Source organism: Myotis davidii, unplaced genomic scaffold, assembly GCF_000327345.1.
Source record: "Myotis davidii unplaced genomic scaffold, ASM32734v1 scaffold172, whole genome shotgun sequence".
In the NCBI taxonomy this organism is placed as follows: domain Eukaryota; kingdom Metazoa; phylum Chordata; class Mammalia; order Chiroptera; family Vespertilionidae; genus Myotis; species Myotis davidii.
In genome coordinates, this window is record NW_006284343.1 from 597,995 (window position 1) to 612,637 (window position 14,643).

Below are 14,643 nucleotides of genomic sequence, written 5' to 3' on the forward strand. Positions count from 1 at the left end.
GGTGCTAATGATTTCTGAACCAGACGAAAACAACAGAGAGACGCGGATACAGATTTCTGGGCTGTCATCTCCTTCCTGGCCAGTATTCCCTGGAAGGCACTGTTTGTTTTCAAAGGGAACAGTTACGGAAGGTCGATATTCTTGTTTGCAGTTTCTTCAGGTCCTGAAAACAGAGTAGTATCCTGACCTGATTTTCCAGGCCAGGGTTACCCAATAGGTCAGTGGGATAATTCCAGAGTTTGATGTGGCGTGAAAAAGGATGGTCATTGGATCAAGAGGTCAGCTGGGGAGAAAAGTTGCCCTTTCAGGGTAACATAGATGACAGATGACATCATCATTGGCTGCGGCCATGCTCGCCTTTGGGACTCAAGTTTCATAAATTACCACAGATTTGTGTTGGTGCAGCACGGATTGTGTAGAGGCAAGAAGATATAATGCATTTGTAGGAATTGCTAGGACTAGGAAAGAATTTACCAAAAAACAGATACTGCTGTTTACGTGAGTGTAAAATCATATCTATCCACTCCATTTTAAAATGGACTGTTGTGATATACCAAGGCACTGTTTTTCTTCCATACCTTTGTTGTTATTAGCATTAGTAATTATTACATTAAATATAATTTGTTTCTTATTTAAGATGAAAAATTCACATTTAACCTTGTCATTAAAAATTCTTTATAAACACATATTCTCTGTAAACATAACTTTCTGTCAAGGGCCAGATAATAAATATTTTAGGCTTTGCAGGCCATACAATCTGCAGTAATTGCTCAATTCTACCCTTGCTTTATGAAAACAACCAAGGACAATATGTAAATGAAAGAACGTGGCTGTGTTCCAATAAAACGTTATTGACAAAATCAGAAAAATATGAACAGCAGGCTGCACTCAGCCCATAGCTATAGTTTGCTGACCCCTGAACTATAGAATATTACATTATAGTATCTCATAGATTAGCCTTAATTTACTTAACCATTTTCTTATTGTTGGAGCTTTAGGTTATTCCATAGCTTTTCTTATGCTAATAAAACAACTAAAACAAATGTTAAAATGGAGTGGATAGATATGATTTTACACTCACTTAAACAACAGTATCTATTTTTTGGTAAATTCTTTCCTAGTCCTAGCAATTCCTACAAATGCATTATATCTTCTTGCCTCTACACAATCCGTGCTGCACCAACACAAATCTGTGGTAATTTATGAAACTTGAGTCCCAAAGGCGAGCATGGCCGCAGCCTGATTAAAACTTTGTCTGCATTTCCAAAATTGCCCTCCGAATGGATTCCTACCAGTAGAATTTCAAGGTCAAAAGCTATCAGCACTTTTAAAGCTCCCTATTCTTTTGCTGCGTGTGGGGAGTGTAAATTGGTGTGTCATTTCTTGAAAGCAGTGTGGTGATGCCTAATTGCTGCCTCCCCAAGATCTTACTGGTTTTAAGTCTGGTTATTTGTAAAGGAAAGCACAGCTGCACGGATTGTGTATTTATAAAAAGTGTCTGAGTGTCAATGTTTTGCGTATGTGTAATGGATTATAGTCCGACTTTTTTTCAAGGTTATTGTCCATTTGCATTTCTTCTGCTTCTAAGTTTTATATGTTAGCCTTTTTTTCCCTTTTCCCAGCTTGTTTTTTTTCTGCAATTTTATTTACATTATATATATTTTAGAGGATAAAAATCTGAGAGCACGGGTTCTAGAATCAGACCAACGAGGTTCACACTCTGGTTCAGCCATTTGTTGGCCCTGTGACCTTCCTCAAGCTTCCTACGCCCCAGCTTTCATATTTCTGTAATGGAGTCATTGAGAGTGTCTGCATCGTGTTGTTGCTTTGAGAAAATCACTATATACATTCCTTGGCCACAGTAAATGTTCAGTAAACATTACCTATGAAATGATAGTGTGAAGGCACAGTTCCTTCATCACTTAAACATTCATGGTCTATCTGGTGATCAAATTCATTTTTTAAATATATTTTTAATTGATTTCAGAGGAGAAGGGAGAGGGAGCGAGAGACAGAAATATCAATGATGAGAGAGAATCATTGATTGGCTGTCTCCTGCACACCCCACACTGGGGATTGAGCCCTCAATCCGGGTATGTGCCCTGACTGGGAATCGAACTGTGACCTTGTGGTTCATAGGTCGATGCTCAACCATGCCAGCCGGACCAAGTACATTTTTTACCTCTCTTTTTTAAACCTATTACAGCTTAATTTTTTAAAATTTCCCTGAATATTATTTTGGTGTAAAGTAGGAAGTCAGGCTCTAAAATGATTTATTTTCCAAATAGCTGGCCAATTATTCTAATACTTTTATTGACTAGTACATTCCTTCCTCGTTAGTTGGTGCTGTGACCTTTATCAAATATTTTGCTTTTACACACTCAAGGATCTGTCTCTGGGGACCTTGTCTTAAATTGATCTGCTGGTTTATTCTGGATTCTCCATCACCAACTTAATTATTGTGACTTTACGATATGTTTACACCCAATAATGTAGCTCACTGCATTACTCTAGTTTCTCATTTTTTCCCTTAGATATTCTCATGCGTTATTCTCTCTGTCGTGTTTCATAGTTCTGTTGTCTGTTTCTAAAAATAATTGCTGTTACTTGAATTCAGATATGGGGGTGTTAGAATAAAAACTACTTAGGAACTAATAGTTGGCATGTGATTAGCAGTCTTTTCAGAAGAGCTGATGATTAAACCAGGCACAAAAAGAGGATGGATAAGGGTTTCCAGCTGCCCTGGCTGGTGTGGCGCAGTTGATTGTGTGTCGTCCTGAGCACTGAAAAGTTGGCGGTTTGACTCCAGGTCAGGGCACATACCTAGGTTGTGGGTCCAGTCCCTGGTTGGGGCATGTATGGGAGGCAACTGACCAGTTTCTCTCTCACATTGATGTTTTTCTCTCTCTCTCTTTTTTTCTGTCTCTCTCGCTCTCCCTTCCTCTCTCTAAAATCAATAAAAGCATATCCTCTGGTGAGGATTAAAAAAATAATAATTCTTGGCAGGTACCTAATCCCTATGAACAACCATTAATTTAGATGTCATTCTGTTTTTCTGTCTGAGTCCCAAGATCATGATCACATGTCTGCAAAGAAACTTCATTTTGTGTAAGGTTGATGAAGAATAAAGGTCCTTTTAAAGAGGCTAGATAACGCGGGTTCTCTCTCAACAGTGCAGCCATGCGCAACCAAAGCAAGTAGTCTTGCTTTTAGCAAAGAGGAAGCCTGCAGCCTTTCCTTCACATACAGAAGAAAGAGTAAAAAAGTCAGCCTGAGGAAGTAATTCATATCTCCAGGTGCCTACCCACTTCCTGATAAAGGATAGCTGCAAAGTAACACACCCCTTATTTTTCCTTCGGGACAAGGAAAGGGCATTTATTCATTCATTTTCGTATTTACTTAAGCCAATGTGAATGCCCACTACCTCTCAGTTTCCAGGAAGTGTTAGAGAGACAGAGGAAAGTGGGTGCTGGATGCCAGAATGATGGAGACAGGGCCCTGAGAAATTCACAGTTGTGCGGGGAAGAGAGCTATGCATGAAAGTAATAATTGATAGCCACCAGTGTGGTAATAGCCTTGAACCATGTGCTATGGAAGGATGCATTTTGTCTGCGGGGAAGGGAAGGGTTATTGGGGATAGATGAACCTCTAGTAAGTCAGCAGTACAGTATTCCTAGCCATTCTAGAATCTAAGCTCTCAGTTAGACCAGCTAATTCATTGTCATGCTATAGATATATTCTATCTACTCTGATGGAGTCAGGAGTCCGATGGAGCAGATAAGACTTGGAAATGTAAAAAATAGAGACTACGTAGCCTGTGTGGCTCAGGGGTTGAGCGTTGACCTATGAACCAGGAGGTCATGGTTTGATTCCCAGTCAAGGCACATGCCCAGGTTGCAAGCTCAATCCCCAGTAGGGGGAGTGCAGGAGACCGCGGATCAGAGATTCTCATCATTGATGTTTCTGTCTCTCGCTCCCTCTCCCTTTCTCTCTGAAATCAATAAAATATATATTTAAAAAAAGAAGTAAAGAGTAAATACGAAAAGTACCTGGAGTGAAACCAGATTATACCTACATGATAGTAGCTTGGGATAGAATTCTTCGGTTTTTTGACATGTCATTGTGAAAATCCTGAATAATAAATATTAGATTGTATAGGCAGAATTTTAAAAAAAGAATTTCTAAGTGACTTTTGTGTGCTTTAATGGGTTAATATATTGAGAGTCCTTTGTATTTTAAAAACAACCTTGATATATAGATTTCAAAACATTATAACTAAAAGCTAATGATAAAAATAATATCACATCTTACTTAACTCAAATGATTACTTTGATCTCTAATGTAAATGTTACGTGTGTTCCTCAAGGTGATAATGAGTTACTTTTTTAAATTTTTACTGTTAGGATATTGAGGTTGTTAAGTCTTGAATGTTTTTTAATCTTTTATTGAATTTATTGGGGTGACATTGGTTGATAAAATCATATAGGTGCCACGCATACAAATCTCTAATCCAACATCTCTATATTGTATTGTATGTTCACCCCCTGAAGTCAAATATCCTTCCATCAGTACTTATCTCCCCTTTACCCTCTTCTGCCTCCCCCCATTCCTTTTCCCTCTGATAATCACTCTACTGTTGTCTATGTCTATGAGAGGTTTTTTTCCCCTTAATTTTTTAACCTTTTTCACCCAACCCCCCATCACCTCTCCCCTCTAAGAACTGTCCATCTGTTCTCTGCATCTATGAGTCTGTTTCTATTTTGTTTGTTAGTTTATTTGGTTCATAGGATTCCACATGTGAGTGAAATCATATGGTACTTGTCTTTCTCTGACTGGCTTATTTCACTTGTATAATGCTCTCCAGGTCCATCCACACTGTCACAAAGGATAAGATTTCCTTCTTTTTGATGGCTGAGTAGTATTCCCTTGTGTTTTTGTTTAATGATCAGGAAAGATACCTGTGACCATGCAGATCGGGCTTCCAGACACACAATTTGGTCATTGTAGCCATGGTTCAAATAATATAAAATGGCATAGCATAGCTTGGAAAATAGTGGTAAAGGAACTTTTCTAGTGAGATTTAGAATGTGGAATGGCTATTATTTTAATGGAAGTAAGTCTTGGGGGAGTCACCAAAAAGGATGGTAAACATTAATGTAGTTAAGGAATTGATGCAGCTGGTGACACCTTCTGCCGATGTTGAGTGAGGATGATCATGTTCGCTCCAACTTTCTATTCTTGTCAAGTTTTCGATGACATTTTGTTCTTAACACATTGCGGACAGATCACGAGAATTCTCGCTTCATATTACAGTGTCTTACAAAGTACCCTACTTTAAAAAGATACTAGCTTGTAAGAACATGTAATAAATAACTTCAAAATGCAATGGGCATTCAATTTTAAAGCGTGCCTCTAACATTTATGTAAAATGTTGTTTGTACTCGTTCAATAGAAACTTACCTGGCCACTGGGTAAAGCTAGCAATAACACTACTGGTGCGCAGGGTGTTCATGTCAAATTAAGATCCCATGAAAGTAAAATCTCACAGAACCAGTTTGCGACGTTCTCTTTCCGCAATCCAGCTGTGGTTTGGGTGTTCAGAACATCCAGGAACTGCCAGGTCAGTCCCAGTTTCCGGGGCTCAGAGCACCTTCACGAAATGCTGAAGGGCCATCTGACCTCCAGAAAGTGTGCCTGGTTCAGGCGAACTCAGTGTTTCTCATGACGACCTTGAAAATCACTCCCGTGACCATGCAAGCCCTGCTCTAACATTCAGAGGAAAAATAATTATTGTTAATGAAATGGTGAGATTTCAAGGAAGAAAAGTGACTAACACCACATGTGGGCCCACTCCTAGTGAGATGAGACCTGAAAAAAAGTTGGACACATGCTGCTTCCTACTTGTAGATAATTGCAGCATCCAGGACACTTACACCCAGTCCACAGCTGGGCTCTGCCAGCGCGCATTCTCCTTGTAGAATACCCAGGAGAAACCTGTTTAGTTCAGAGGAGATTTCTCATTTAGATAGAAACTGCCAGGTTCACTTCCCCAGGTACCTTATGCGAATACACAGCAATGGGAGGACGGCCAGTGATAAGGAGAACCTGGGACCCTCGCTGGCTACGTGACATTGCAGTCCACATCTTCAAGGTCCAGGTTTTTATTTGCAAAATGGGAGTGATAATTCTGTGTTGACTTATGAGGTTAGAGGATTAAATAAGATAACACACTTAAAGGGCTTAGCACACTGCCTGGCCTCTGGCAAATGCTAGATGGGAGAGAGCAGCTATTCATAACTCCTCATAACTCCAGGGGCTTGTTTCCTTGGGAACCTCCTCCCCCTTCCTCCCCCAGCACTGATTCTCTTTTAACTATATGGCAGTAGCGTATTTGTATCTATTTGGAGGGAATTAGGATATACAGAACAAACCTAGTTTCTATTCCTTTGTTATAATATAAGCCTTCCCTCACGAAATACCCAGAACACAGGCAATTCAATGCAGTGTGAGAAGGCTCATTATATATGAACAGTTGCCTGACTGAGGAAGGTAAGACCAGAAGAGCCATGTTAGGATATTTTAATGCTGCCCTGTGTTTTACTAGGCTTAATGGTGAATTCTCGCTGTTAGAATTAGTAGCGTTAGCATAGAGTCAGTATACTGGTTACAATGATCTCTGAAGAGAACTCTGCTCCCTAGAGAGGGGGCACCCTGCCTTCCCAATAAAAGAGAAGCAGGTGGCACCTTCTGTGACTCTCCAGCTTAGTGACTCTGTTCTGTCCATCTCTGACGCCCCTGGGGCTGGCTGAAAGTGGAGAGATAGTAATTCCTCCTGCACACGGAGCAGGAGCTGCTTTTTGGAAGTTGTATGGGCGACGATTACTATGATAGGTGTTTGAAAACCCCGGTAGCACATAGATGACACTTTCATGGTTTGGGGAAGTTCAGTCTATTTTGGGCAGTCACCTGGCTCTGCACATGCAGCTTTTTCCAGCAATTCCCAGACTTCCCTGCATTTTTATGATTTTCCATCTGGTTGTTTTGGAACAACTTCCCTATGTCCACCTACCACCTTAACCAATAGCGAAAGGTCCCAACAAAAACGACCAGAGCCCAGGTGCTGGAATGGATGTGTGTCTGTGGCAGAATCCAGCTTCATTTTTAGCAGAACACACTTTTTTCCTGTTGTTCCGAAAACTACCACCACCCCATTCCAACTTGGGGGACAGTAAGGACAAGCTCCATGTGTAGGTTTATGTACTCTCCTTGAAACCATCTGTACAGCCCTAGCTGGTTTGGCTCAGTGGATAGAGCATTGGCCTGCAGACCGAAGCATCCCGGGTTTGATTCCGATCATAGGTACATCCCTCTGTTGTAGGCTCTTTCCGGCCCAGGCCCTGGTAGGGGCTCATGCAGATGGCAGCCAATTGATGTGTTCCTTTCACATTGATGTTCCTCTCTTCCTTTCCCTCTCTCTTCCACTATCTCTAAAAATCAATGGAAAAATATCCTCACCAGGATTAAAAAAACACAAAACAAAAATACCCAAATCATTTGTACTCAAACACAAACATTTCTAACTCAGTCAAGAGCCCTTATTGTTTGTTGTAGAGAAAAACTCTATACCTGAATTATAGCAAACAGATTTGTAGCTCTATTTTCAGAGAAAGGACTAACTGGCATATCACAGGTCAGCAGTATTACTGAATACCAGAATTACATATTACACACTCACCTTAAGGTGAAAAAATTGGCTTGTTTTATTCAAATCCATTAAATTAAAGGGCATATGATAATTGGGTTGTATGTTAATGAGAAAGGGAAGAAGGAGCTTAAATCTCATAGAACAGTACATTACTAATGAATTACAGGAATGTGAAAAAGGCTTACCAGGAATTGTGGGACTTTGGGCTGGGAAGAATCTTAGGTATTGACTTCAGTCATCTTAATTTTACAGATGAGAAATTGAGAAAAAGGGAAGTTAAATGACATCTCAAGGTCACAGATTACTAAGTGGCAAAGTTGAGACCACAAGCTCAATCTTTCAATTTCAAGACCAGTGTTTTCAAAATACACAAGCAAATTGTGTCTTCTCTTCAACATTATGCAATTTAATTTAATAAGTACTTACTTAGTAGGTCCTACTATTTACCATACCATGTTAGTTCCTACCACCTCCTATTGATACACCTAAAACACAGGAGTGTAGATTCATTGAAGGGATCGAATGAAATGATTCAGAATTTATCTGTTATTTCTTCCAAGAGTTATATTTCTTATGTTTTACAAAGAAAACTATGTTCAGATATAGTATTTTAAGTTGTTTATCTGGGACAACTTTTAGGTGATGGGGAAGCTGGGTTCATGTATCAAGCAGAATGAATCATAACCGCATACCATTGTCACGAGCACCAGGGGTGAGAAGCCTGGCCCTCATTGTGCACTTTCTTCTTCACAGAAGCGTGGCTGTTAGTGGAAGCCCTTTGGTCTGCCCCTGGCTAATTTGAGGTAAATGGAAACAATTTGTTTCCTGTTCTATCGTGAGCCTTGGAGACGGGTGCTGTCACAGCACAAGCTGTGTCTGCCTGCAGTTAGACTTTGCTAAAGCAGTTCATCAATACATTGTCTTACTGATATATTTGGAGCACCAACTACCAACCAGGCCTCCCACCTGTGTTCCCCAGTCACAGGTCCATGTGGAAGTACAGAAACCAGCGATGGACTGGGCATGCTTAGAGGAATTCACTTGGCTCTGGGACTAACCTATTTGAAAGGGAGGCCCTGATCAAAAATAGGGTTAAAAAAAAGGATAGAAAACTCATGCTCTATCTGGACAAGGGTTAAAGTACCAGGAGACCAGCCAGTACGGTAGGTGGAACATCAGTAGATTTCAGGTAGTGGCTGCAAGCACATCCTTCAAGATCGTAGTACCTAAGGCAGAGCTCAGTAAAGCTTACCTATGCCAGATATCAGGACCTGAACCTGATGTGAGGGGGGAAATGAGCAGTTACATCAGTGTGCATCTCGAATTCAACCAACCAACAAACAAATCCACTGGATACATGAATCTTTAGAAGTTATATGCTATTAGTTTTTCCTTCATACTCAAATAACTAATACATCTGTGTGTTTTAATCAGCTATTCCCACCACTGGACTAGTCTCAATTCTTGCCTCTTCACGTCCCCCGGGATCTATAGAGCATGTCCCCTGTCACAAGCTTGGAACTGATCACACAGTCGTATTTTTGACTGATGATTGTTCTGCTCCAGTTACTGACACCTGAGCTGGGCCAAGTGAGTGGACTGGAGACTGTGCTGACAAATTGAATACATGGCACAATTCAGTTCCTGCCTCTCGAATCCCTGTGGTTCATGGGCCTGAAGGTCGGTCTCTCTCTCTCTCTCTCTCTCTCTCTCTAAAAACAAATCATCTCTCTTTAAAAACAAATCACTTGAGGCTCTGCTCTAGGCAGGCCACGAGGCCACACGCTAATAGCTTGCGATGTTGGTAATTGCAATCATATGAGAGAAGTCTCCGGTGTAGAATTTGACAACAGTGACCCCCTAAGAGCAGGGCATTGGTAATTTGAGTGCCCGCTTTAAGAAGAATCTGACTTTTTAAAAATGTTTCCCTTCTCTGCTTCAAACTTCAGAAATCTAGTGAACAATATTGGCAGAGTTGGGACAGTTCGACAACATTCAAACTTCAGTCTCTGATCCTCTCTGATCTCTAGGAAAAAAGAAATAGAAAAGCAGGCCCCCAGCCACCTATGGTTTATGGAATTGTATTGTGCCACCCCGAGAAAGTGAAATACACTGGTTCCATAGAGGACACGGAAATATTTGTCTGTAAAGAATTATAAGTAAGAGTGGGTTTCATATCTTCAATTAAATCATGTTTACTGCATAAAACATACGCTGATTTCCTTTTAACTCGAGAAAGAAAATATTATTTGCACAAGGTGTCCCCAATTGATGATGTAAGCAAAGTGTCCTAGGAAGGGCTTGGAATTGATTGATTGATATTTACTAATTTATATTTAAGAAAATTAAGAAACACATTCTTTTAATCCTCACCCAAGGTTATATTTTTATTGATTTTGTGAGAGAGAGAGAGAAACTTCGATGTGAGAAAGAAACATTGGTTGGTTGCCTGCCATCGGTGCCCTAATCAGGGATTAAAACCACAACCTTTTGGTGTGCCCTGACTGCGACTTGAACCTTTTGATGTACAGGACAGCACTCCGACCAACTGAGTCACCTGGCCAGGGCAAAACACATTTTCTTAAATGTGAAAAAGTTTGACAAGTTCTCTAAAATTTCTTTTTTTAAAGAAAATGACAAAGAAATCCTGTTTAGCTACTTCATTGGCATTAAGAATCCATTTCCTCTGTTTTGCGTTGTTTTTCATTGTGATCCCAGGTCTGGCTCTCCTGTTTCTCATCTGTCATCCTGTCCAGATCCTGTCATGGCCTCTGTCCCCGGATGGCGGTGTTCCTTCTACTTTTCTGTTTTAGGCCTGGAGATAAAATATGGAGAGATTGAGACTTTTAGCGAATCTTTCAAACCCCAGCTTTCTTTTCTTTCCAGAAGCCAGCGTCCATTTGATTCCACAGAGGTGTTGGGATTTTTCTCCTTGTTTTAATCTTGGCTTTGTTTCTGGTCTGACATAAAGGAGGTTTTCTTAAGAGACTATAAACCGAATGCATATTATTAACACAAAACATTCTCAGGGGCACAGGAAGTTTTGAAAATGACCTTTGGTACTAGTTGTCCGAGCCAATTCCTCAGCAATCAATTTAATCATAGAAGGGATGTTTACCAGAAAATCGGCAATTCACATACCGTGTGTGCATGTTTTATAGGCTGTTTTCTTGGATTAGCCTTAAAAACATGATGAGAAAGGCCAAGCACAGTGTGGGTGTTCCTGTTACTTCATATTTACATTGGATTCTTGTAAAACCCTATCCAAAGGGTAAGATTCCTAGATGGAGAAGACTCTGAACTCTGCATATTGCCGAAAAAGCAAATGAGATAGACTGACAAGCATTTGCTTTGCATAGTTGATAGAAGTGGACTAGTGTCATAGGGCTGAAGGAAAGCTCCACAAAATGATAACAAGATCCAGCTTTAAATGAAACAAGAAAACATTTCAAGGATAAGAAATTGCTGGATAAAATTAAAGAATGTATTAATGATAGGTAGATGTGTTATAAAATACTGTGATTAACATCTGGAACAAACAGAAGAATTTAAAAACCAGAGCTAGACTAGACTTATTGGGCTGATCACTTCATAAGGTATATAAATGTCTAATCACTACACTGTACACTGTATATACTATACACTGAAACCAATATACTACGGTATGTCAACTGTAATTGAAAAATAAGTTTTAAAAAAAAATAGAAACCAGAGCTAGGTAAAAAATGGAAGGTGAGCTGGAAAGACAACATAATCTGGTCAGTGAAGGCACTCCCTCGTGTGAGAACAAAAGAAGCTCTTGACCAACTATGTTGACTTCCATATTTATGGTGTGAGAAGATAAGTGGTATTATTGGGGAAAGATGAAAAATATAGAGGTAGAATGATTTAATATGTCAACACAACACTGAACAGCTATCTGGAAATCGCCACAGGGTTCAGAAAAAGTTGAACTCTTCATTTGACTGTGAGGTACTAAACTAGTTTAACCCGAGAATATTCCGTCAGTTCTGCTATAACTCTTGCTTGAAAATGCAAATTCATTTTCCTGTGCACTTGATATACTGAGGACAATTGGAATATGACCTGTGGTGGCTTGAGCACAGCATATATTTGAGCAAGCAGGTGATTTTCTCCTCAAGAAACATGAGGTGAATGAGAAAAATGGCACCGAACTCAGCTGAGCTACATGGGAATCCACAAAACACACATGCACAGCTCACCTACCCCTAGGGCTCCAGCCTCCCATCGGATTTCAGACAAACTCTCTGCCACTTCCCAGTGCTCACAAGCTGCAAACCCTTCTGATTCCCACGTCCACAACTGAACCTTGAGCCTTTCCCAAGGCAAAGTGCATTCCTTAACATCGATCATGTGTAACACTATGCCAACCTTTTTATCAGGTTCCTATCTTTTTAAAAAAAATATATTTCTCGTGAAAACATTTTAAATCCTCACCCAAGGGTATTTTTTATTGATTTTAGAGAGAGAGGAAGGGGGAGAGAAAGATGGAGAGAGAGAGAACCATCCATCCATTATCTCCTGAATGTGCCCTGACTGGGTATCGAACCCACAACCTTTTGGTGCACAGGACAGTGCTCCAACCAACCGAGCCACCCAGCTAGGGCTTTCTGATAAAAATTTTGAGTGTTATGCTGCTAGTCCTATTTTCTCTGTAAGTCCCTTTTTTGGGGGGGAAGGGGGGTCATGCATAGCATTGTGATTTCTAAGAATGCCTATGTCACGTTATAGCAGAGCTGTTCCACTGCAGAGGAGAATGTGCAGCACTTTAATATGCCCAGCCTCTGAGCCCTGGAGGAGCTGTTTCCTGCAAGCTGGGTCTGTTCCATACCCTCCCTCATCAGCAAGAAAATCCACACAAGTGACTCAGTCTTCATTTTCAGATTTGTCCTCTGGCCATTGCATGCCTAATGCCTCAGGGCTTCGTTTACCTAGGATGGACCTCACCAGTTGGCAGTGGCTCCTCCTTTGAGATGCATTTTCCAAAGGCCAAATGGACCATTCTGTTGCCTTTTCAAAGAGAACCACACAGGAAGGAAAACAAGAAATTCAACTTTTAAGCTGGGCTATTCATGGCCTTTGCTAAATCCTGGCAGAGAATCGCCGTTTTTCATTACGATTCATCTCACTGATTTCCTAATGGAATGAACCAGCCTTTTTATTAAGACCACAGGAAAGCAAAGTCGGGTTACCCAAGTCATTAACCATTGTTATCTGACGAGTGAGAAACGAATCCCTTTTCAGTATGCATTCGGGGATTCCTGTATTTTCTTCCACTGGGTTCTGTTTTGTGAAAATTGTTTCAAGGGAAAGGAGGTCAGTCTGGCAGATTCTGCCCCACTCCAACAATGTGTGCCTTTCTGCTCCGGGGGCAGGCGGAATGATGGAGAGGAGGGCAGTCATCGAAATGCAGTGTGAACAGTTCCATTTCCCACTGCTAAGAGAGACCAGCCATTTCACCCCCTCCAGAACATTCCATCCCCACAACCAACAGGAGTGTTATTTCATCAGTTTTTTAGCTTTTCAATTACAGCGCACACACATACACACTGACATTTCTGTCTCCTACTAACCCCCCACTCCACAGAGAGAGCAATTTGTATAAGAAGGGAGAATGAAAGCAAGTATATATTAGTGTTCAGCAGTCTACTTGTGGAATACATAGATCAGGAAAAGGAAAATCATTAATGCAAAACAAGCTTTCTAGAATAACTGTAAGCAAAGGTTTCTCTACACAGTTCTGCTAAATTGGCTCCATTCTTTTCCCTTTGCATAAATCAAAATCAATAGTTGATATGTGAAAAGTATTGCTTTCTAAGGTGACTTGTGGTATATAGGATACAACTGGACATTATAAAGTCAATTTGTTGCAGGAAAAAAAATTCAAGATGCATTTTATCTTCAAATAGCATTGTACAAATCCACAACAAAATGCAAGATTTCTGAGACTGTGACACCTCACAGTAACTACTTCCCTTTCAGCCTTAACTGGACCTGTATTTTATACTCTACAGCAAAAGCAGCATATAGAGATGACAATGGGAGTAAGAAATTCATAGAATCTTCCATTTTGAAGACTAATCATTTCTGGGAACAGTTACATGAGAGCAATAGCAAATAACTTTTAAGACTATAGGATGATATAAATGTGACTATCATTTTTTGGTGTCAAATAGACTGTTTCCACATGAATCCAACCCAACTTATGCTAAAACTTCAAATGGCTACTTTGATTTAAACAAAAATTGAAGTCTTTGGTTCTTTTGCCTTGATATAAACACATAATCTTCTGTTGATTGATTCATTTATTCATTAAACATATTCTTATTGAGCACAATTATGGGCCAGGTACTGTGTTAGACATCGAGTAAGCAAAAAAAGAACAAAAAGTATACATAATCCCTGTTCTTATATATGTAGCTTCATTTCATTATAATGTGGATAGATGGAGGGAACAATAAAATTATATACCAAGAAGAGATAATAGAACCACGCAACTCTTTTATTTTGCATGCTTAAAAATTAAGGTTCAAAGAAAGAAAGTGTCCTGATAAGGGTCATCCCTCTGATTGTCAGTCCAACAGTAAAATCCAATATTCTGACTTTTTCTCTAGTGATATTGCCCCTACAAATTCCTGCTTATACTTAGTTGATGCCTTTGAAGAATATTCTTCTCATTAAGCAATGAAGAATATTTGGAAAAATTACAGTATTTCGCATTATCTTATGAAAATGCTGAACTGGATTGCTGCTTAAGGAAACAAATTCAAGTTGATTTTTTTTTTTTTTTTTTTTTTACTTTTTCATCTGCTTCTTATCGTATATATTCTGGTGGGCTTGGAACAGTGTCAAGTACAGACAGCTCTTTAGTATTTAAACAGAAAAGGAAGGAAGAATGAAGGGAGGAAGGTAAGGAT